Here is a 24036-nt window from a genome sequence, read left to right as displayed (position 1 = left end):
GTGGCTCCTGCAACCAACCGGCCCTCTGGGCTGCCAAGGGGAGGGAAAACCTGCCCTCGCGCGCCCCACGAAGCTCAGAAACTCAAGTGCAGCTAGGAATTAAGTGATTATGTGCAACCAACCACCCAAGCTGCTCAGGTCTGCACCCTCTGGTCTGGCTCCGCCGCTGCCCCCCAGCCTCCCGAATCCAAAGAAAATTAACATGTGCTCTCTTCATCCTCCCAGAAGTTCAGACCCTTGCACAGAGGTACCAGCTACCTAGCAACGCGGCAGAGACAGTGACAAAATAGGAAAATGTGCGTGGACTTCACACACACACACGGGCACACACAGTTTGTTCCCTGGGATGAAAACCCCATCATGTGTGATTTAAAGATGCGAAATAATTTAGCTTGTGGAAGGAAAGCCCCGTGTTGGGTCCCATGAACCTGGATTGTGTCTCTGAGGGGTCCCAGTGCCGCCTGCCTGGACAGGGACCGCGGGGTGGAAGGCAGGCATACACTAGCTGCAGGTCCTTTGTACAAAAATGAAAGGGTCTCCCGAGATGCTTTCTGTTGCTTCTCCAATTAACAGGCTTACCAAATGGGCATTGGGAAAATCCAACACACCCTCCACCACGGTGGCTGGGTTGTTTGCCTTATACAAACCACCATGAGCTAAAAGCTAACTGGGGAATTCCCTGGCGATCCAGTGGTTAGGACTTCGCACTTTCACTGCCGAGGGTGTGGGTTCGATCCCTGGTCGGAGAACTAAGATCTCACAAGCCTAGCGGCGTGGCCAAAAATTAAAAAAATTTTTGAGCTTCTTAAAAAGTAAATAAACATAGTATAAAAAATAAAAAGCTAACTGGCCAGAAGGACACTCCTTCCCCAAACGACTTCTGTGTCACCGTGGTACACAGGTGGAGCGGAAGTTTTCCTAATCAGGACCCACTTTTGCTTCCCAAGGATGGAGAACGCCTGAATTTGCCTGCAAGACGGAAGGCTTCCTACAGCTCCGTATACGCTAGGCCAGTCCCAGCCTCTTTCTGTTGGACCAAGAGCTCTGTGCCCCTTTCAGGAGGGGGAAGCAAACCGCCCCACCATTTCCTTTTTTTTTTTTTTAGAATGAAGTAATTTAATTATGAGGGTCAAGGTCATAAATTTGTCACCAAACTCTAAAATACTGGGCACAGAAGCAATTTGCAAATGCTGCTCTTTAATGTTATTGAATATAACTAACAGGTCATATGGCAACTTGACGTTTAACTCTCTCTATGAAGCGTACACCATCCCCTTTTTCATTCTGCAGGCAGAGCTATCAGTTCCCAGTAACCACGACCAGGGAAGAGGAGGCAAACGCTTGTACACCCCTGTTCACAGCAGCTCCTTTCACAACAGCCAATGGGTGCAGACAACCCAATGCCCGCTGATGGGCAGATGGGTCCACAGAAGTGGTCTGCCCAGGCAGTGCAATACGATGCAGCCATCAAAAGGATGGAAGCACAGACACAGGCTACGGTGTGGATTAACTGCAAACATGCTGGTAAGGAAACAAGCCAGATACAAAAGACCACATGTCATATGATTTTATGTAGATGAAACGTCCAGAGTAGGCACAGCCACAGAGACAGAAAGGAGATGAGTGGGATGGCCGCCTGGGCCTGGGGGGAGGGGGAGAAAGGGCAGGGGGAGGGGCTGCTAACGGGCACAGGGTTTCCTTTGGCGGCTGTGAAAACATTTTGGAATTAGACACGGGTGGTGGTTGCACGACATTGCGAAGGCACTAATGCCACTGAATTATTCACTTTACGATGGTTAATTTTATGTTACATGAACCTCATCTCAAATAAAAAAGTAAAAAAAAAAAAAAAAAGCACATGAATTGGGAGTCACACTGGCCAAGGTCTAAATCCGACTCTGTGTGACCTTCAACAGGTCAGTCTGTTCCCTCAGCTACAAAAGTATCATGTCTGCTTCTTAGAGAGCATCCACCCATGGGGCTATCATGGGAGAAAAGGAACAGGGTTGACGGAAGAAAGTAAAGCTCTCCCCGCCTTAGAAATTTTAGAAAAGAACTCGTTCTTTGAGAAGGCCATTCAATGGTATGAATATGGCTTTCTCCCCCTCTTTTCTCAGCAGGTTGTTTTGAAGCAATCCATAGATCAGACAGGCCTAAAGTCCAAGGTTCTGAAACAATTCACCTACAAAAGCACCTACTTTTAAGATGCTGAATCCTCCCCACGCCGGGCTACGGCCACTTGAACCAGCCTTGTTAAGACTCCAGAATCATTCTCACAGTATTTCATGTCAATGGAAGTCGCTCACCCGAGGGTCTCTGTGCGAGCCCACTTAGAGGACCAGGCACGCTGAGGCCAGGAGAGGACACTGCCCCGTCCAATCAGAAAAGGAAGGCAGGTGGGAATGTAAGTTTGTGTAGCCACTATGGAGAACAGTATGGAGGTTCCTCAAAAAACTAAAAATAGAACTACCACATGATCCAGCACTCCCACTCCTGGGCATATGTCCAGACAAAACTCTAATTCAAAAAGATACATGCACCCCTATGTTCACTGCAGCACTATTCACAATAGCCAAGACATAGAAGCAACCTAAGTGTCCATCAACAGAGGAATGGATAAAGAAGATGCGGCACATATAGACAATGGAATATTACTCAGCCATAAAAAAGAACGAAATAATGCCATTTGCAGCAACAGAGATGCAACCAGAGATGATCATACTAAGTGAAGTAAGTCAGAGAAAGACAAATACCACATGAGATCACTTATATGTGGAATCTAAACTATGACACAAATGAACTTAGTGATGAAACAGAAACAGACCCACAGACACAGAGAACAGACTTGTGGTTGCCAAGGGGGAGGGGTGGGGGAGGGATGGATTGGGAGTTTGGGGTTAGCAGATGCAAACAGTTATATATAGAATGTATGAACAACAAGGTTCTACTGTATAGCACAGGGAACTATATTCAATATCCTGTGATAAACCATAATGGAAAAGAATATATATATATATAACTGAGTCACTTTGCCGTACAGCAGAAATTAAACACAAAATTGTAAATCAACAACACTTCAATAAAATTAAAAAAAAAAAGAAAAGAAAAGGAAGGCAGGGATTCCACCTCTGGGTACCAGGTTCTACCTTCACAAAAACCAGGTGAATTCTGGGCTTAAGACACTGTTAAATGTAACAAAGCAGAGAATTTCACAGGCAGGCTCTTGGGTAACTCACGATGTAGAGGAAGCCACGCTGCGTCTGTGAAGAACGGGGGCATGAAGACACAGTGGGAGAGGATCACCTAGGTCTGGAAGATGCGCTGCCAGGGCCGAGACTTGCTTCCTTGAAGAAATCAAAGAAGCTCACCCCTTCCACACTTATTGGAGGCAACTCAGAAAACAGACCCCACAAAGGCACCCCTATTGACCGGGTCTGTTCGGCTGTCAAGAGCTGCTATAAAAAACACACCGTTTGTTTATCTGATCCCGAATGCAAAGAGTGTTTGCAAGACGACAGAGGAGCACCAGATGCAAAGCTGCATAACTGCTGCCCAGAGCCTTCCAGTCGTATATATGGAGAAAGCACAGCTGAGCCGGAGAAAGCACATTTGGACCGGCTCTCCGAGGAAATGCCAGGTGTCGGCGGCAATGTGGTTCTGAGGGTTCAGCATTAAAGCAGCAGAATCTACGATTGTCGTGGAGCTAAGAATAGGTCCTGAACGTCAGGGTCTCAGCAGGCCCTGAGCTGCCACAAAGCACAGGGGGCTTTCCCCTAGGCCAGTTCCAAGGCCAGCAGTGAGGTGTGCTCACCTAAGTCGCTTTCAAGTCGCTTTTGTAGATGCTATGGTGGTCTACTGGGAAAACCCATGTGAACCAAGAAACTGTTACAAATAAGAACAGAACAGAGTGGAATAGTATAGAATACAACAGAATAGAAAAATTCTTCATGTATTCCTTGATAGAATACAATCATATATTATTTTTGTTCCCAGAAAAAAAATTGCATATCATTGCATTTAATATTAATAATATGTAAAAATCAATAGCTTTCCTGTATAGGAAGAACACCCAGTTAGGAAATATAACGGAAAGGGAACAAAATCCCATTTCCGGTAGCAGTCTGCAAAATGAAACACATTCCTATGAATGATCTGAACCAGAAATATGTAAGAAATACATGAAGAAAACAGGAACAAAACAGGAAAATTGAATAAAGAGAAAAGTATACCGTATGCTTGGATGGGATGCTTAGATTCTATAAAATTCTCCCTAAATCAATCTTAAAAATTAACTTCATTACACAACATATACAGGCAGGATGTTTTTAGACCTGTGGAAGCTGATTCTAAACTCTGTATGAAGATAAAGGCACAAAAGTATAACTTGGACGTTTTTAGGGTAGAAAAGAGTAAAGGAAAGAATACCAGCCTTACCAGACATTATATGTAAATAAAATTGTTGGTCCTGGTGCATGAACAGATAGGCCAATAGAACAGACTTGGATGAATAAATCCTATCACATAACAGCATGTACTATATGATAAGGTGTCATTTCTAATCAATAAGAAAAGGCTGATCATTCAATATATGATATTCAGAAAATGGGAAAAATTTTTTAAATTCTTACACAAAAATCATTTCCAGATGAGTCAAGTATCTAAACACATAAAGGAAAAATGAGACATCTTTGAAGAAATCGTGAATTGTTTTCATTACTTTAAAATGAAGGAGGACTTTCTAACCAAGACAGGAAATCAGGGATGATGAAAGGAAAGGCTGATTAAATTTGACAACATGGAAATTTAAAACTTCTGCACAGTGAAAAAAATGCCATAAATAAAATCAAACGCTAAGTTACAAACCAGGATAAAATATTTGCAACACAAATTTCAGACTCAGGTATGGGTCCAGGTTTTGCAGGACCTGGAGTTTGTTCAACTTGGGGACCCTGTTTAAGAAAAATAAAAACAAAAAACAAACCCACCAATGCAAAATGGTACAAACATGATCACATCTAAAGAATGAGAAAATAAATCACAACAAATTCCATACTTTAAAAAGCTGACAAATCCCATAAATATCACAAAATCTAGAAAAATAACATTATGTTTGTTTAATTAAGTGCCTGAGACACCTCTGTAATACTTTTTTTTTACATTTTATTAGCTGTGTGATGTTTAATGACCTCTCCATGTGACAGTGATTTTGTGGCATTATTCTCTTTTGAGTAAAAGAAAAATCCTTTCCCAGCATAATTCATCAAATTTGGGGTTTTTTAAAGGTTTTTTTTTGTAGTTTAAAAGTTTCCTTCATATGTTCCAGCAATCCCACTCCTGGGCATGTATCTGGACAAAAGTATAATGCAAAAAGATCCATGCACCCCTATGTTCACTGCAGCACTATTCACAATAGCCAAGACATGGAAGCGACCTGAATGTCCATCGACAGATGAATGGATAAAGAAGATGTGGTACATATACACAATGGAATACTACTCAGCCATAAAAAAAACGAAATAATGCCATTTGCAGCAACATGGATGGACCTAGAGATTGTCATGCTGAGTGAAGTAAGTCAGACAAAGACAAATATCATATGATAGCACTTATAGGTGGAATCTAAAATATGACACAAATGAACCTATCTACGAAACAGAAACAGACTCACGGGCATAGAGAACAGACTTGTGGTTGCCAAGGGGGAGGGGGGAAGGGGATGGATGGACTGGGAGTTTGGGGTTAGTAGAGGCAAGCTATTACATTTAGGATGGATAAACAACAAGGTCCTACCATATTGTGCAGGGAACTATATTCAATATCCTGGGATAAACCACAATGGAAAAGAGTATAAAAAAGAATGCATATATGTGTATAACTGAGTCACTTTGTTGTACAGCAGAAATTAACACAACATTGTAAATCAACTATTCTTCAATTTAAAAAAATAAAGTATCTAAATTTTTTTTTAAGTTTTCTTTAACAAATTTATTCCACATACAACTAACTTTAACAGTAGTTCCTGAACTACTATTCCAGGATGCGTCCAAAACACAGAGGAATTCTGATCAACTTGATTTGATTTGATTACCATCAAAAAAGAAAACAAAATGTACGACGGATCATATGGGTGTTGGCTGCATTACTGAGGATACTTCAGACAGGAAAACTTCCTGTTGGTCACGCGTTGGTGAGAAAGGCTTCTCTGCTTACAGCTGTACATTGAGAATTAGAAGACTTTTCCACGGACTGGCTTTCATCTCTGTACATTTCAAACCTCTTTTCTCATCCACTCCCCACTTGCTTCCAGTGTCAAATGCCTAAGATACACTCACATTATGATATGGTCTTTGGCTACACAGGGTGATGGAGGATAATTCAGTAGGGAGGGCAATAGATGTATTCCAGGAAGCCATCACAGACCATGATGGCCAGTGATAATTTATACCCAGAAATGGCAGAAACCCATTTAACACATCTCATTAAACCCAAATTAAATGTCATCTTAACTGGACTTTCTCTTAGCTAGATGTCAAAAATGCCCACAGCCCGTCTAACAAAACGAGCATGAGGGAAACGCTCAATGAAAAGATACAGTTGTCGTAAATGACTGCAGTTAAAATAACTTAGCTGAGTAAATTTTGTGAACACGTTGCTAGGATCCTTTCAGGGTCTTGTAAGGGTTTGTGCAGGTGAGGACAACTGAAGCTTAGACTTCACTGGCTTCATGTAAATCTGCCTCTTGACAAGCTAAGGACTAAATTCCTTAATATAAAAAGAGCTCTTACAAATCAATGAGACCTACGGTTCAATTGAAAACTTGGCAAAGGCTGTATATACACAGCTCAGCACCCCCCAATAAAAAAAATGATGAGGTGTTGCCACAACACAATTTCCAAAACATATTCAGTGAAGAGAGAAAAAAGCAAATAGTGTGTATGCATTCTCTAGTCTGCATAGAGTAAAGGAACATCTGTACGTGCATACACTGTTTCAGAAAGCTTACAACACACGAGTGGCTGCCTCTTGAAAGACAGACGAGGGACTAAGGGTTTGAGAGTGAAAGCTCTCCTTTACTTTGATGCAGTGTGAATTGTTTACCAAGGGCAGATACCCTTTCGTTTTTACTCCAAGTGCTATTATTTACTAAAACTCAATGAACTGTAAACCTAAAATGGGTAAATTTAGCTGTATTTAAAATTAAAACTATAGATATTTTTAAACACGATTATTAAAAAGATATGTAATAAGTATATAGTAAATTAATATATGTGTGTATATATATATATATATATATACACACACACACAGGACTAACACACACACACACACACACACACACAGGACTAACACACACACACACACGGGACATAATGAAAAAAATGCCCATTATTTAACATTCGCTTTACTGTAGCTACTGGATTGAACAGGGATAGAGGTAATGCAGGGTAGTATAAAACTCTAAAACATTTACACTAGATTTGATATGTGTTACCGTTACTCTTTGCATCAGGTTTACCCCGTAATCCTGTATAAACCTAAAGACTGAACACATCAAACTACTGCAATAGAAAGATAAGCAGAAAAGCAACTAAGACAAAAATGACCCTTGGTAATCCACCAAAACAATGCTTCCCATGTGAATAACGGAAGGTTCAAATCTATGTTAGGTTTGGACGCACCCCAGGCGTCTGGAACCCCGAACAGCCCCTCCACCCAGCCTGAGCATGTTGAAGGCCACACTCGCGTTTGCTTGGGCTTCCCGCAGACATGGCTGCCGGTCATCTCTGCAGCCTAGCAGTACTTCCTGCGCTAGCAAAACCAGTCCTTCAGGGCACAGTGGCCAGGCCATGGACCACGGGGCATCTACTCAGGCAGCTTCTGGGTGTGCTTGTGGAAATGCTTAGGAAGCTGCTGTCCAGCACACAGCAGACACCTGAGTCTCCTTCTGTTGGAGAAATGGGCTCTGAGAGAGAGAAACAGACAGACAGACAGGGAAGGGGAGAGGGATGGACAACCCCTGGCTGCAGGGAGTGTTCCACCACCCTGAAACTCTGCCTGTAGCCATTATGCCCACCACCAGCTGTTCCGAGCTGCAGAGTGAATACCCAGCTGGAGAGAATCAGTATTTCCACACCCTTAGTACATATCTAAGGATCAGCCTGGTCTCTGTTTAAATGCATCCACTCAAGGCGTTTACTCCCTCGAGGAATCCTTTCCAGCTCTCCCTGTGCACCCTGACCTGCTCCAGGCGCTCAGAATACAGCCCAGATGAGACGCAGTCCCTGCTGTCACGGTACACGTGTCCTCGGGACAGGGAGGGGGACGACGCACAGATACAGAGAGATCAGGAACCTGGAACGTGGGTTGTGATGGGGCCACAAAGACACGTGAAGCTTGGGACTTCCCTCGTGGTCCAGTGGTCAAGACTCTGCACTCCCAACGCAGGGGGCCCGGGTTCAATCCCTGGTCAGGGGAGTAGATCCCACACACCGCAACTAAAGAGCCTGCACGCCACAACTAAGACCCTGAGCAGCCAAATAAATAAATACATATTTTTAAAAACCAGACACTTGAGGCAGCTAAGGGGGTGGACAGAGGTGGGCTGGCGGGGTCAGGATGTCCACTCTGAGAAGGTGACAGCAGAGCAGAGACCTAAGGCGAGGGAGGGAATAAGACGTAGATGAGGGGCATCTCCAGGTGGGCACAGCCGGGGGAAGATGAGAACACGCCTGGACTGGCGTAGGTGTGGGGCTGGGGAGCGCACAGGGCCCAGGGCTGTTGCAGGGGGCACAGGACGGAGGCTGGAGGTGGGGGGAGAGCTTTACCGTGTGCACTTCATTAGACGTGGCAAGAACTCTTACTTCTCTGAGTGAGATGCCAGCCACTGGAGGTTCTGAACACAGGCGCACAACCTCATGTCCTCTGTTTTCAGAAGGTCGCCCCAATAGTCCCCGGGTGGGAGGGCCATGCCTGGGGGCCAGAAAGTCACACATCCCCTTCTCCTCCACTGACTCCAAGGTTACAGAGTTTAATAAGGGCCAAGAAAGAAGCCGGTGTAGAGAGAAGGAAACTTGGAAAGAAGCAGCAAGATTGCTGGGGCTCCCATGTCAGAAGCAACAGCGGGGGGACTTCCCTGGTGGCACAGCGGTTAGGAATCCGCCTGCCAATGCAGGGGACACAGGTTCGAGCCCTGGTCCGGGAAGATCCCACATGCCACGGAGCAACTAAGGCCGTGCACCACAACTACTGAGCCTGCGCTCTAGAGCCCACGAACCAGAACTACTGAGCCCCCAAGCCACAACTACTGAGCCCGCAAGCCACAACTACTGAAGACCGTGCGCCTAGAGCCTGTGCTCTGCAACAAGAGAAGCCCCCGCTGGCCACAACTAAAGAAAGCCCACACGCAGCAACGAACACAGCCAAAAAAAAAGAAGTGACGGGCGGGAGGGAGGTGGTGGGTTCGGGGAGGCTGGCGTTTTCCCAGCATCACTGTCCAACCCCAGCAGAGGAGCCAAAGGACCTGCCGAGAACCTGCTGACCTGGCCCTTCCCCGGCTCAGCCCCTGTTCTCACATCCGCTAAGACAGAATGCTCAGACCCAAAGATCCCAGCCGCGGTTTCTCCCGTTTCACCTTACTCCTGCTCTGAGCACGTGTTTCTCTGGAGTCCCAGTGGAGAGTGGTTTCCAGCAGCTTGGAATTGCTCCAAAGGCTTACAGAGAGCGTTGCTTGACACCCCACAACACAAGGCACTGATGGCCCCTGAAGGGGCCTGGATGGGGGACGTTTCAGGCTGTCTTAGGCAGCCATGATTTGTTTCACCTCCTCTTTGCTGGCTCCCGTGAAAAAATATTTAAGAATATCCCATGCAAGAGCAGAGGCAAGGAGTGGAGGGTGAGTTTGCGCCTGTGCTTTTAGTTGGTTGGGAAACTCCTATCAGGAATTTCAAAACTGTGTATCTTGCCGAGCACAGAGATGGTCCAGAAAATCAGGGAATCCAACAGGCTAAGATAAAACGTGCTGATCTTCCTTAGATGTTGGGAAGCAGCCGCATAGCACAGGGAGATCAGCTCGGTGCTCTGTGACCACCTAGAGGGGTGGGATAGGGAGGGTGGGAGGGAGGGAGACGCAAGAGGGAAGAGATATGCGAACATATGTATATGTATAGCTGATTCACTTTGTTATAAAGCAGAAACTAACACACCGTTGCAAAGCAATTATACCCCAATAAAGATGTAAAAAAAAACAAAAAAAAAGTCAGGGTTTGCAGAGTCAGAGGCCTACAGGCAGCAAACGGACTGAGGGTGAGAAACAGGTTCCCAGTACAGATCCGTCTCGTCCGGCTTTCTGATTTTATTTTATTGGAGTAGAGCTGATTTACAGTGCTGTGTTGGTTTCTGCTGTATAGCAAAGTGACTCAGTTATTCATATATATTCCGTTTCATACTCTTTTCCATTCTCATTTATCCCAGGATATTGAATACTGTTCCCTGTGCTCTACAGTAGGACCTTGTTGTTGATCCATCCTATATATACTAGTTTGCATCTGCTAATCCCAAACTCCCAGACCTTCCCTCCCCTCCCCTCTCTCCCCCTTGGCAACCACAAGTCTGTTCTCTATGTCCGTGAGTCTGTTTCTGTTTCATAGACAGGTTCATGTGTGTTGCATTTTAGATTCCACATAGAAGTGATATCATATATTTGTCTTTGACTTACTTTGCTTAGTATAATAACTTCTAGGTGCATGCATGTTGCTGCAAATGGCATTATTTCATTCTTTTTATGGCTGAGTAATATTCCATTTATATATATGTACCACATCTTCTTTACCCATTCCTCAGTTGATGGACATTTAGGCTCCTACTTTTAGCAGAGACATGGGTATTTAAAATATGTCACTTTCATTTTATTCTACTATAATAAAAATGATAAAAATTCTACTATAATATAAACAATAAGAACGAGGCATAGCGTTAACAGTTAGGTATAAGTTAATAGAAGGAAAGTAGCGTCCATTGCCAGATAGAGTACGCTGAGGGCATTCGTTTGCTAGGGCTGCCGTAACGGAGTACCCCAGACTGGTAGCTTAAACAACAGAAATGTATTTGTTCACCATTCTGGAAGCTGGAAGTCCTAGACGAGGGTGTCAGCAAGGCGAGGCCTCTCTCCTTGACCTGTCGGCGGCTGTCTTCCCCGTGTTCCTCCCGTGTCTTCCCTCTGTGCGTGTCTGTGTTCTAATCTCTTCTTGTAAGGACACCAGCCAGACTGGATCACGATTCGGAGGTACTGAGGGTTAGGACTTCAACCTCTGACTTTAGGGGGACACGATCCAAACCATAACAGTGAGAGGCCATGAGCTCAGCATCATTAGGAGTCACTGCCACGCCCAGGATGGCCTCGCCAGGCCCCTAGGACACAGCTGCTGCCCAGAGGTCGGGGCCACGAAAGGAGATAGCGTCTGGTGGGAGCTGAAGCCACAGACACACGGCCACGGCTACACGTGGGTCTCAAAGCAGGGCAGTGGGAGAAACCACCGGCTTCTCTCTGCTTCTGCTCCCCCGTCTCTGGCCCATGCCGCCCCCCCTTGGCTGAGCCCCCCTGGAGCCACTTAGCAAGGACACCTGGGCGTGGAGGATGGGCTGAGGGCAACCAGGCGGGGGTCAGTGTACGGGGGTGTTCCAGGGTCACCCTGTGGGAACCTGATCTTCTGATTCTGCAGGACACACCGGGTATCTGCATTTCCATCTGCTGTCTTCCTATTATTTTAAACTCCGTGTAGGTCTCCGGTGGGCAGTTTCATTTAAAGTGACAGAGAAGACTGATACAGGGTTATTCAGACCTGAGTCACTCTGTTACTCTCCTGGCCTGGCAGCACCACGGTGGGACAATGACTAGGGACCCCGGCGAGCCACAGGCGCTCACAGCCCCACTGGGGTCCTGGGTAAAGGGGGAATAGGAGGACGCATCGGAGAACTCAAGGGCGAGTGTGCACTCGAGCTGAATTCCCAAAGTTCCTAAAACGGGATTTTGAGCAAATAGCAACAAGGATTCTGATCTCACAAGGCCACGTCCCCGGCCCACGATGGGTCAAGATGACACGACACATGACAACCGTCAAACTTGCACAACCTGAGGCGGACGAGATGCGGTTTGGGTCCTGCCCACGGGGAGGGTACCGGCCAAGCTCTCAGTGGAGAAATAATGTCAGATCCCCTAACCCCCATCACGGTCTCTGTGATCGCACCGACGTCTCCGTTATTTGTGTTCGGTCCCTAAACTTTTTTTGTAAGATTTATGTTTTCATGTAGACCATTTTTTTTAGAGCCTTTATTGAATTTGGTACAATGCTGCCTCTGTTTTTATGTTTGGGTTTCTTGGCCACGAGGCATGTGGGAGCCTAGCTCCCCGACTAGGGATCGCACCTGCACCCGCTGCGTTGGAAGGCAAAGCCTTAACCCCTGGACCGCCAGGGAAGGGCGCATAAACATTTTTCACTGAATCTGATGGCACGATTTTTTAAACCGTATGCAGATCTAGATTTCTGACTTCTGTTGAAAAACTAGGTTGACGGACAGGGACCCTGATGCCCTGAGGTCGAGCTGACAGTGTGAGCAGCGTGTGCTCACCCTTCTCAGGCCACCAGCTTTCCTGTTCGCCTCAATCCCACCTGCCTGGCCCCTGGGAGCATGTGAGTTTCTCAGCTCTGAGTCACGTGACCTAAGGCCATCGACCCCCTGCCAAACTTACGGGCACATCACATAGATACAGCATATTATACAACAGAGGAAGAAGGAAAACAGATGTGTCCCCGTGGGGAGGGAGACAAACCAAGGGACCCCTTTCCTCAGAGAAGACCTCATGGCAGTAGAGAGACACCCGGCCCCCCCGAACTTGACCTCCATCTGACCCCACCCTGTCTCTAACACTTGACTCCAGTTTGACCTTTCCTCCTAAGAAGATCCTCTTCCCTTTCTGGGTGCTCTCAGCTGTCTGGTGAAAGGAACATTCTCTTGGGATGAGAGAATCTGGAGCTGGGTTTTTTAATGGAATTAACTCAGCCTTTTCTGGAAACTCCAAAAACTCAGAGATCAACGCCACAGGATGAAGCATCCGTTTTAACTTCTAAAACAAAGTTTCGATCCCCTTTGGAAAGGAAAAAAAATCAAAGTACAGAGAGGCGGTTGAAGATGTCAATCTTTACTTCTCCCTCACCATGACCCTCCCTGTTAGATTAAAAGGGAGTTGACACCCCTGCTTTCTCCACTGGGGACCCACTCTTAGTAGAACCAGTCCGAAGGGTATTACCATTGGGGGACAGTAATCTCAGACTGGTCCCACATAGGAACCTTCCACAAACCTCCCTCCTTGAGAAATAAACCAACAGACTGTCCCCAGCCAACACTCAAGCCTACTTTCCCAAGACATCGCTTACAACCATCCCCCGCAAGTAGCTTTGGCACTAGAAACCTGGGGCTCTTGAACATCCCAGAATCAGCTACCAGTACACTACTGTCATCCAGAACTGGCCTGCCTGTTTCAGGCCAGATACCCAACCTGCAGAACGAAACAGGGCTAAACAAATCAAGTTGATAACTACATCCTTCCAAAGCTACCACATCCCTTGGAGTGAGCCTTTACCATGACGGAGGTTCTGTCCCTGGAATGTGGCTAACTGGGGCACTAAACATAAACACCCTGATTCGGTTAATTTTCCCCCTGCGATTTCGCATTCTATGCCTACAAGAGATAGGAATTCTAGGAAGCGATTCCCTAATTCTCAACACTTCACAAAGGGGAGGAAAAGAAACATGATTTCAGGGTCACGTGAACCCATCCATGTGGGAAGTGGTAATTGGGAGAGTTCAAGCCCCACCAAAAATAATTTCCGTTAACTTCAAAGTGGGCAAAGCAAACAAATCATGGTTCCTGGCTGGGGTCCTTCTTGACAGTTTCTAGGGGAAAACTTCTTGACAGAACTAAAGGGGAAGGACTTCTCTGGTGGTGCAGTGGCTAAGACTACAAGCTCCCAATTCAGGGGGCCCGGGTTCAATCCCTGGTCAGGGAACTAGATCCCACATGCATGCCGCAACTAAGGAGCCCGCCTCCCACAACTAAGACAAATAAATAATAAATAAATAAATATTTTTTTAAAAAAACAAACTAAAGGGAACTTGGCCTTTCAAACCTCAGTTGATGTCACAGCAACTTTGAGATTGTACATCAGCTGCTACATAGTTCGATTCATCCTTTGAAAATCTATGCACTAAAAATTAAGACCCTGAAGCTTCGAGGTCAGACCCTATAAAGTAAGAATATCACCCATAAGGGAAAATTCCTGGGTTTTAGGGGTAGATCACCGACAGTGGTACAAGGTACAGGTCAACAAGCTGTGGCCCATGGGCTAAATCTGGCCCACCACTCGTTTTTGTAAATAAAGCTTTATTGGAACACTGTCCTACTCATTTGTTTTCATTTGTCTATGGCTTCTTCCACGCTATAAATCACAAAGATGAGGAACTGCAATAGAGACTATACAGCCAGCAGATCCTAAAATATTTACTGTCTGACCCTTTACAGAAAAAGTCTGCACTCCCTGGTCAAACGTTTTCAAACTTTTTGATCAGATATCCCTACTGATAAAAAGTATGGACCATGCAGCCCTATTATACAGCTAAATTACGGGATATTTATATAGCTTCAAATATCCTCCCACAAAGGACAGGCCAAAATCACGTGTGTCCTGGGATAACGCCCTAAGAGATCACCTCAGCATCACTTGGGAAGCAATCACACCAAAAATGCAAAAGTAAATCGGATCGTGAGGAAACTCAGCAAACCCGAATCAAGGGAGAGTCTTCAGAATGATGGGCCTATCTGTCCTCTTTACATGTGTCAAGGTCACACAAGGCTGGGAGGGGCTGGGGACTGTTCCAGATTAAAGGAAACTGAAAAGACATAATGACAACATGCAGTGTGTCCTGGACTGGACACGGGGCCAGGAAAGAAAGTGGCTGTTTAGGGCATTACGGGGGCAACTGATCAAATCTGCATAGGGGCTGTGGGTTAGACACTACTAATGCATCAGTGTTAAACCTGCAGATCATTGAACTGTGGTCATGTAAGAGGATGTCCTTGTTCTTAGAAAAAGCACACTGAAATACTCTAGGATCAAGGGACAATATATCTGCAATTGACTGTCAGATAGATGGTTTTGAGGGAAAATCTCTCTCCCTCTCCCACTGTGTGTGTGCGTGTGTGTGTGTGTGTGTCTATAAACAGATGATTGGTAGATAGATGATAGATAGATAGATGACAGAGAGATAGATAAAATGATAAAGAAATGGGGGTAAAATATAAACAATTGATGAATCTGAGTAAAAGATATAAAAGCATTCTTTATGCTATTCTAGCTGCTTTTCTGTAAGTGTTAATTACATCAAAATAAGACTTTTTAAAATGCAGGACAAAAATCCCCAAAAGCACCCCGAAGGACAGAGCTCTTGTCTTTGACTCATTCCTGGCAGCTCATGCCCTCTGCGTTCATTTATTTTCAGGCCAAGAGCACAAAGTGGATTTACCCTGCAGCCCCCAGGTTGGTCCCTCGGGCTCCCCCTCTTCATCCCCCAGGTACTGATTTCTGGGTGCCTGCCCAGCCTCGCTTCCCTGGGTACCTGCTGCAGGGGCTGGGTTGCTCCGTGGAACTTATGACCTTTGGATCCAGTGGAAAGCAGCCTTTAGAGTGTGTTGTCCTTTTCCCAGATGAGACACAGCATGGGTAGTTCTCTTAAAACAAAAAAAGAAAGATGCTGAAAGTTGTACAAATTTTGCTTTGGCTGGTGTGGCCTATACTGCTGCTAATCCTTTCTAATGTCCTTCATCCCTTTTTCCTATACTAACAAGATACCGATTTATTTAGGTGGCAATGTACTCAGGTTCTGCAGAAGTAACCTTGTTATGCTGTTCTGGCCAAGGAGCTGTGCTGATTGGGGGTCAGGAAGGAAGAGTCTGGAAAAAACGTTTGCCTTCCTCATAAAGAGGAGTAGATGAGGTTAGTGTTATCCCCCATTCTATTTCCTGTCCCGATTAGAGATGTGATGGCTGGAGCTGTGGCAGCGGTCTTGCAATCATGAGGGAAAGGCCAGGGGGCTCATAATGACAGCCTTGCCATCCTTGAGCCATTGAATCATGGCCAGCAGCTGCCTACTTCTCATGTGAGAAAAAGTAAAGTCTTATTTGTTTAAGACACTGTTAGGTGTGTATTCTATTGCTTTTGTCAAACCCATTTTTAACTGATATCACAATAAATCTTTCCCTTCTTTATCAGGCTCCAGAGAAGAGTTGTGAGAAAATATACTGCACGATATTCTCTTGGGGTCCCTTCCTGTTCTCCCTCCCACAAGAAGAGAATTTTCAGTTAAACTGTGGACTTAATTCTTCAGTCCTGATTCAGGCAAAAGTCCCACGGGGAGGGTTCTCTGCATAAAGCTGAAGACTCCTATTTTCCTTCCCCAAGCCGAACATTTTCCACTTCTGTTTAATTATTAATATGCTGCAGATATATTTAAGATGCGACCCCAGCATAAAGTGTATTTAAAACTCCAGCAGGATTTCCATTACGCTGGTAAATAAAGAATGAGTCACTCCAGCCTGCCCTCCCCTCGTTGCTCAGCTGCTCCCACACGCTTCTCGTTTTGCTGGCAGCTCTTCCGCCTGGTCTGTTTGTCCAGCCAGTTGATAGGACGATCACAAGGGTCACGCTCGGAGGAGTTGGGAGCCCAGGACTCCACGGGGAAGATGGCAAATGTGAACGCCAGCCAAGAGGCTGTGCGTGAGGTCCGCGTATCAGGACAGATCTAAAGAGGGAGACTAGTTCCAGAAACAGATTCTCTCCAGCCTGACTCAGGATGGGGCACAGAAAAGGGTCCAGCCTCTGCCTCCTGCCCACCCTAGACCTCGTGCACGATCCAGAAACACTAGCAACCGGAACGCGTGACCGGGACAGGAGAAACCAACAGATTCTTGGGAGCGGAAACAGCAAAGTGAGACTTGGGCACCAGCGGAAGCTCCAGGATGAAACATCAGTGTCAACGTGGCTCAGTCAACAGTTTATTTCCCGCAGGTCAAAAATTCTACAGCTGCAAAGTATTCATCTGGGTTGAGATACTATGATTCCACTACAGTACAACACAAATGAACCTATCTACAAAACAGAAACAGACTCACAGACATAGAGAATGGACTTGTGGTTGCCGGGGGGGAGGGGGGTTGGGGGAGGAACAGACTGGGAGTTTGGGATGAGCAGGTGCAAACTAGTATATACAGGATGGATAAACAACAAGGCCCTACTGTAGAGCACAGGGAACTGTATCTAAACTCCTGGGATAAACCATAACAAAAGAACATAAAACAAGATTGTACGTATGTGTATAACTGAGTCATTTTGCTGTACGACAGAAACTAACACAACATTGTAAATCAACTATATTTCAATAAAAATTACAAAAACCAAAAAAAAAAAAAAAGGATACTATGATTCCAAAATCCCCAAACAACTGGACATTTTTCTGGATAGAGTACAGGGGACGGGAGAGCTCAGCAGCTTTGCAGTACTTTTATAAAAGATTGCACAGAGCTGGCCATGGAGGAATGGGCAACAGAAGAGGTAACTTCTGGTAAAAGCAGAAAAAGAACCTGGTGTATCAGGTGGAGAAGGTAGCATGGTACAGAGATTCCTGTGGCACCAGGGAATGGGCAACACTGACAGAGGTCTGGGGGTAGATGGGGGATTAAGGGAACAGGTCTCACCAAAAGAGATTTGGGGACACCAGGGGACAGGCATCACTTAGAGAGACCCTGGGGACACCAATTTATCAGATTCTGGGGATACGAGGGGGACAGGCATAACGGACAGCACTCCTGGAAGCATCAGGAGGTATAACTGTATCAGATGTATGAAAGGTGTTTGCACAGTTGACCTTCCCCTTGTTCAGCCTCTGCTCCATCATAAGATGGCCACGCCCTTGGCAGTAGCTTTGCCTGCAGCCCGATCCCCAGAGTGAGACATTTACAGGAGACCCCGCTGAACCCCGAGCCTGAAGCAGAGCCATCCATGCATGCCTGGCCCACTCTGCTGGGCTTCACTTGACCTGCACACCCTGATATGAGAAGTCAAGTGCTGTCTTCTCTGACTCGGAGACCTGGGAGTGTTTGTTACGCAGCAGTCGCTGATGACTAGCTTCCCCTGCTGAAGATGGGCTACCCACGTCATGGAGGGGAGCAGAGAAGTCTGTGATCTGTGCTCAGGAACAACAGTCAATCTGTACAGCCCATTAATCCCATCTGCCTTTGGACAGAAAGAAAATCATTATATGGTAACGCAAGAGATTTTACGCTTCACATGGGAGGTTACCCCAGGGTGTCCCATTATAATTTCACAGACCGAATATCCATGTGTACCACCAACATGTGTCTACAAATGTGAGTTAACATAATAATGAGCTGTTTGCTGGTTTATCACAACATGCATGACAGACTCCTCAGCCACCCCGCCCCAGCCTGCCTTGGTTGTTTCTCAGGGCGCCTGGGGGTCTCAGTCCCACACGTGGTCCTGGTTAGTCCTTGTTTTACAAAATCAAATAGACAACCTCCAAAACACACACACAGACATGTATGTCTTATTTCCTTTATTTGATGTCAGGGACTCAAGAATTTATTCTGTTTTTCAACTGTATCGTATATGCCACTCCATTGTACAAGCATCTTTCACTTCATGTCTCAACAATCCTGAAAAAAATCAGAAGCCCGGTGGGAAATTGCTTTCCAGGATCCTATTTTCTACTATTTCAAATTGAAAAAGTTATTACACGTTACACATCAACCCAAATGCCCCAACCAATTTCCTAAATGTAACTTTAAAAAAGCAGTAAAACTCCTATCTATACATAACAAACTGTCCTGGGAGCAGGTAAAAATCTTACAACATCAATTCCTGACTATCAGACAATTCACGGTCCCTCTGGGATATGTGAGCTGCACGGCCCTTTAGCCTTTCCAAATATCTACACTTGATTTTGAAGTTCTACCACTTGTATTTCGAGTATACGTTGAAACTTTGTCCTCTTATCATTTTGTTTAAAATGTCATCTTGAATCGTGGGATCCAAAATTTGTATTTCTCTTTAAATACATATCTGAGAAGTGATATATTTATATCATATACCTTATTATGTTCTACATTATATATGTAATATATACATATATATGATGAAATTTGGCATTAAAAACCAACAAGTGTACTTCCGGGAACGTATTTACGGGTGAGACACTGGGTGGGGTATGATTGAAATTTCAGTGCTGGGATTCCAGATTCTCCCAGTGCTGTTTGAATCTCACATCCTCCACTACGAAGCTCTGTGTCCTTAAATATGCTGTGTAAACTCCGTTTTTTCTTGCATGAAACAGAAATACTATGCTGTATACCTGAAAGTAACGTAATATTGTAAATCAACTGTACATCCATTTAAAAAGCAGAAACAACATTACCTAACATGTAGCATTGTAAGAATTAAATGAAATTAATGCATATTTTTCACAATAACTGGCCCCCGTTCTTATGAGAGGAATGTACATGTACATCCCCTCTATTGACCCAAGAGGACCATGTTCTTGCTTTGGCCAATGCACTGGGAGCAGTTTGTGTGTGTGTCACTTCCAGGTAAAATGCTTTAAGCATCACCTCTGGTTTGCTATTTTCTCTGTTTCTCTGTTCCTCCATAATCATGGGAACATGCATTGAAATGGATCTCCCTTCTGCCCAGGTCCCTCAGAACTACAATGAGCAGAGCCCCCTGGTGACTTGTAACAGGCAAAAGCATGATTCAAGAATAAACATATTTTTAAACCGCTGAGATTTGTAATTCGTCTGTTACAGCAGCATAAGCTAACCCATCCTGACTGATTCTACATGGCTCATATGAAGTGTGTGATAAATCTAGCTTTGGGTAGCTTTGGAAAAGTTGTTTCATCTCTTTTTTTAATTTAATTTTTCTTTTATAGTGGAGTATAGTTGATTTACAATGTTGTCTTAGTTTCTGCTGTACGGCAAAGTGATTCAGTTATACATATACACATAGCCATTCTTTTTCAGATTCTTTTTCCATGTAGGTTATTACAGAGTATTGAGCAGAGTTCCCTGTGCTATACAGTAGGTCCTTGTTGGTTATCTATTTCATTTAAGTAGTGTGTATATGTTAATCCCAATCTCCTAATTTATCCCTCCCCCCCTCCCCACCTTTCCCCTTTGGTAACCATAAATTTGTTTTCTATGTCTGTGAGTCTATTTTTGTTTTGTAAGTAAGTTCATTTGTATCCTTGTTTTAGATGCCACATGGCCTGATGAAAGGCTGTACCTATTGGGGGCCTAGAGCCTGGAGGCGCCTGGCTCATGCCTCTCCTTCCTGCGGGAGTGACCGTCCTGCCCACCTTCTGATCCCACCCAGGCCTAGCTCGGAGTTATTCCTTCCGTAAAACTGGCCAATGGCCTCCAGCCGTGATGACTTCCTGCCTGTCTTTTGAAATCCCACAGAAATGTTTTTAAGTTAAAGTGTAGCTGATTTACAATGTTGTGCTAATCTCTGCTGTACAGCAAAGTGACTCAGTTATACACATACGGACATTCTTGTTTTATATTCTTTTCCATTATGGCTTATCCCAGGAGACTGGATATAGTCTCCTGTGCTATATATATACAGTAGGACCTTGTTGTTTATCCGTTCTACATGTAATAGTTTGCATCTGCTAATCCCAAACTCCCAATCCTTTCCTCCCCTACCCGCCTCCCTTGGCAACCACACGTCTGTTCTCTATGTCTGTGAGTCTGTTTCTGTTTCACAGATAGGTTCATTCATGTCATATTTTAGATTCCACCTATAAGCGATATCATCTGGTATTTGTCTTTCTCTGTCTGACTTACTTCACTTAGTGTGATAACCTCTAGGTCCATCCATGTTGCTGCAAATGGCATTATTTCATTCTTCTTTATGGCTGGGTAATATTCCACTGTATATATGGACCACATCTTCATCCATTCATCTGTTGATGGACATTTAGGTTGCTTCCATGTCTTGGCTATTGTAAATAGTGCTGCAATGAATTCTGGGTGCATCTCTCTTTTCGAATTATGGTTTTCTCTGGATATATGCCCAGTAGTGGGATTGCTGGATCACATGATAGCTCTATTTGTAGTTTTTTAAGAAACCTCCATACTGTTCTCCATAGTGGTTGCACCAATTTACATTCCCACTGACAGTGCAGGAGATGTTTCGTCTCCTGAAGCTGCAGTCTCCTCGCCTGTGACACAGGAGTGATAGCATCCCATCTGCCTGCTAGTACTGCAGTGGGACACAAATGCACAGTAACACGGAAAGCCCACAGCACAGTCAGGGGCTACTAGCATCGTAGTCACTATTACCATCATCTTTACCATTTCAAAGGTATTCAGTGAACACTTTTAGAATTTAGCTGAAACAGATTTACCTACTCTCGTTAATGGGGAACAAAATCTATCGTATTTCCTCTGAGAGGCCCAACCCACCAATCTCTGGGCTGTGTGTCCCAGCCCACAGCATCTTCAACTGACTATACCGTGTAGATGATACCTGTCCTGTCGTTGCTACTATCATGACTACTATTACTCTTCACGTCTCCTCTACAGGTCGGGATCCGGGCCAATAAGATCTGATTTTATCCTCCTGCTTCATCTTCCTTCTCCTCGGAAAATAAAGCCGTGCAAAATTCTTAGCGAAACTTTCCACTGCTTCTCTCTCCACCAATAACTTCTCTGGCTGTCTTGCAGATCCTCTTCTCACTGCTTCCACATGCCTGAGACGAGCTGATTTTTTTTGAAATTGTGAGTTTATTGTGGTTCTCAATGCCTTTTTATTTTCTAATTTTGAAATAGAGAGACAAGTCAGTTTGCTTTTTTTTTAAAGTACAACATTGGCTCATAAGTGATGCCTGTTCATGAACAAATCACATGTAACACTAATAGCATAAGCTGTAAAGTTTGAAAAGGCCTTCTGAGGGGTTGAAGGCTGAATTTTTCTTTTTTTAACTTTTATTTTATATTGCAGTACACTTAATTGTTGTGTTAGTTTCAGCGGTACAGCAAAGCGATTCACGTGTCTATTCTTTTTCAAATCCTTACCCATTTAGGTTGTTACAGAATATTGAGCAGAGCTCCCTGTGCTACACAGCAGGTCCTTGTTGGTTACCTATTTTGAATATAGCAGTGTGTCCATGTCGATCCCAGCCGATTTTTAAGGGCAGGTGTTTATGAAGCCTTAGGGGCACTTGGATGCACTGGATGGTAGTAATTCGTCCTTGTGTAGCTGGGAATTTCCCCCATTCCAGCCACAGGGAGCTGAGCCAACACAAATGCCAAAACTGAGGACGGGCGAGATGAACCTGAGGTCTCTGAGGACATGGGACTCACCTGGGCCGGGCTGGCCACAGCTTGAGGCACTTGCTGCCCTCTGGCGCCACCTACTGGTTCTCTTCCCCCTCCATCCCAGAGCTTCCTCACGCTCAAAAATCAGAAACAAGTGACGATTTTGAGCTGGTCGCATTCTCTTTTATCAATGTAACAGTTGTGGGAGTGGAGAGATGGCGTTCTGATTCCTAAAGTGGTACATTCATGCTCGCCCTTTGTAGAAAATACAAAAACAGCCCAAAGATAAATCCCAGCTATAAGCAAGGCCCTCCCACCCATAAAGCGCCACTTTGAAATAACCACTGTACTTACTTTTGGTACCAACCTTTCCAGTTTATCTTATGACATTGTTTTCTTATGTGTATTATGCGCATATTATATTTATTATAGGTATTTTCTCTATACATATAACATTAGGGGAAGATTAGTGTTACTTTATTTTGTTTTTCCTAGATTTTGTTTGGTTCTACTTAATACACACTTTCCCACAAAATAACTTTTTCTTTTAAGTCGAGGTGTCTGAACATTGTCATCATAGAAACATTCTGTAACTGTGTAATATCCGCCTCCCATGGTTTGATATTTCACTTGATTCTGCATGATATCCTTGGATACAAACTTGCTTGCTAGGAATTTCATGGTTTCATGATTTCATAGCAATTTATTCCTAGGAACCAAATATCCGAATCCACCGACTGTAGGTTTTTATATGGCTCTGGCTTCTCACTGCCTAACTGCCACCTAGGATGTACCAATTTGCATCCCCACAAGCAGCGCCTCTTTCCCTGCATCCTCACCAACATTTGGTGTTATCATTTGTTAAAAATCATAGCCCACCTGGTATGTTTAAAAATGGCATCTCTTTGCTTTAATTTGCTTGGGGGGCAGTGCAGTCCAGCCGCAGACCAGCTGTGTGACCTTGGGCCAGTCACCTAACCTCTCTGTGCCTCCGTTTCCTCGACTGTACAGTGGGAATAAAGGGAGTAGTGATGCCTCCTAGGCTTGTGTGAGTCTGGAATGAGCCAATATGTGGACAGCCCCGAGGACAGCCGCTCACACATAGGGCAGTGTAAGCGTCGCTCTCACTGTTCCCCTCGGTTAACTAGAGAAGGGCTGCATTTCTCAGTAATCTGTTCGGTTGGGTGGGTGTCATTACCCCAAGCTCATAGCAGCTCCCTTGAAACAATATTATTTATTTGTGAGCAACACTGGTTTCTCTGACATTTACCATCAGGAAGATTTGATCTACATTTTACCCAGTGGAGTAGAAAAGACTTTAGGATACTAACCTGAAGGGATAACTCTCAATTGTATGGCCTTTTAGAATTTGAAAAGCTGCTTCTGATTTAAAAATAATAATAACAAGATGTATTCATAGAGAGATAGTATGACGGGGAGGTGGATAAATTTGAGCTAAAGCAAATATAGCAAAATGCTAATTGTAGAATCTAGACGGTGGGCAGGCCTGTGCTCGTGGCACAACTCCTTCACGTTTTTAAGTGCTTGACAAATATCTTTTTTTTTTTTTTTTTTTTTTTTTTTTTGTGTAG

Source organism: Neophocaena asiaeorientalis, unplaced genomic scaffold (assembly GCF_003031525.2).
Source record: "Neophocaena asiaeorientalis asiaeorientalis breed wild unplaced genomic scaffold, Neophocaena_asiaeorientalis_V1.1 scaffold77, whole genome shotgun sequence".
NCBI lineage: Eukaryota > Metazoa > Chordata > Mammalia > Artiodactyla > Phocoenidae > Neophocaena > Neophocaena asiaeorientalis.
This window is presented reverse-complemented; position numbering follows the sequence as displayed.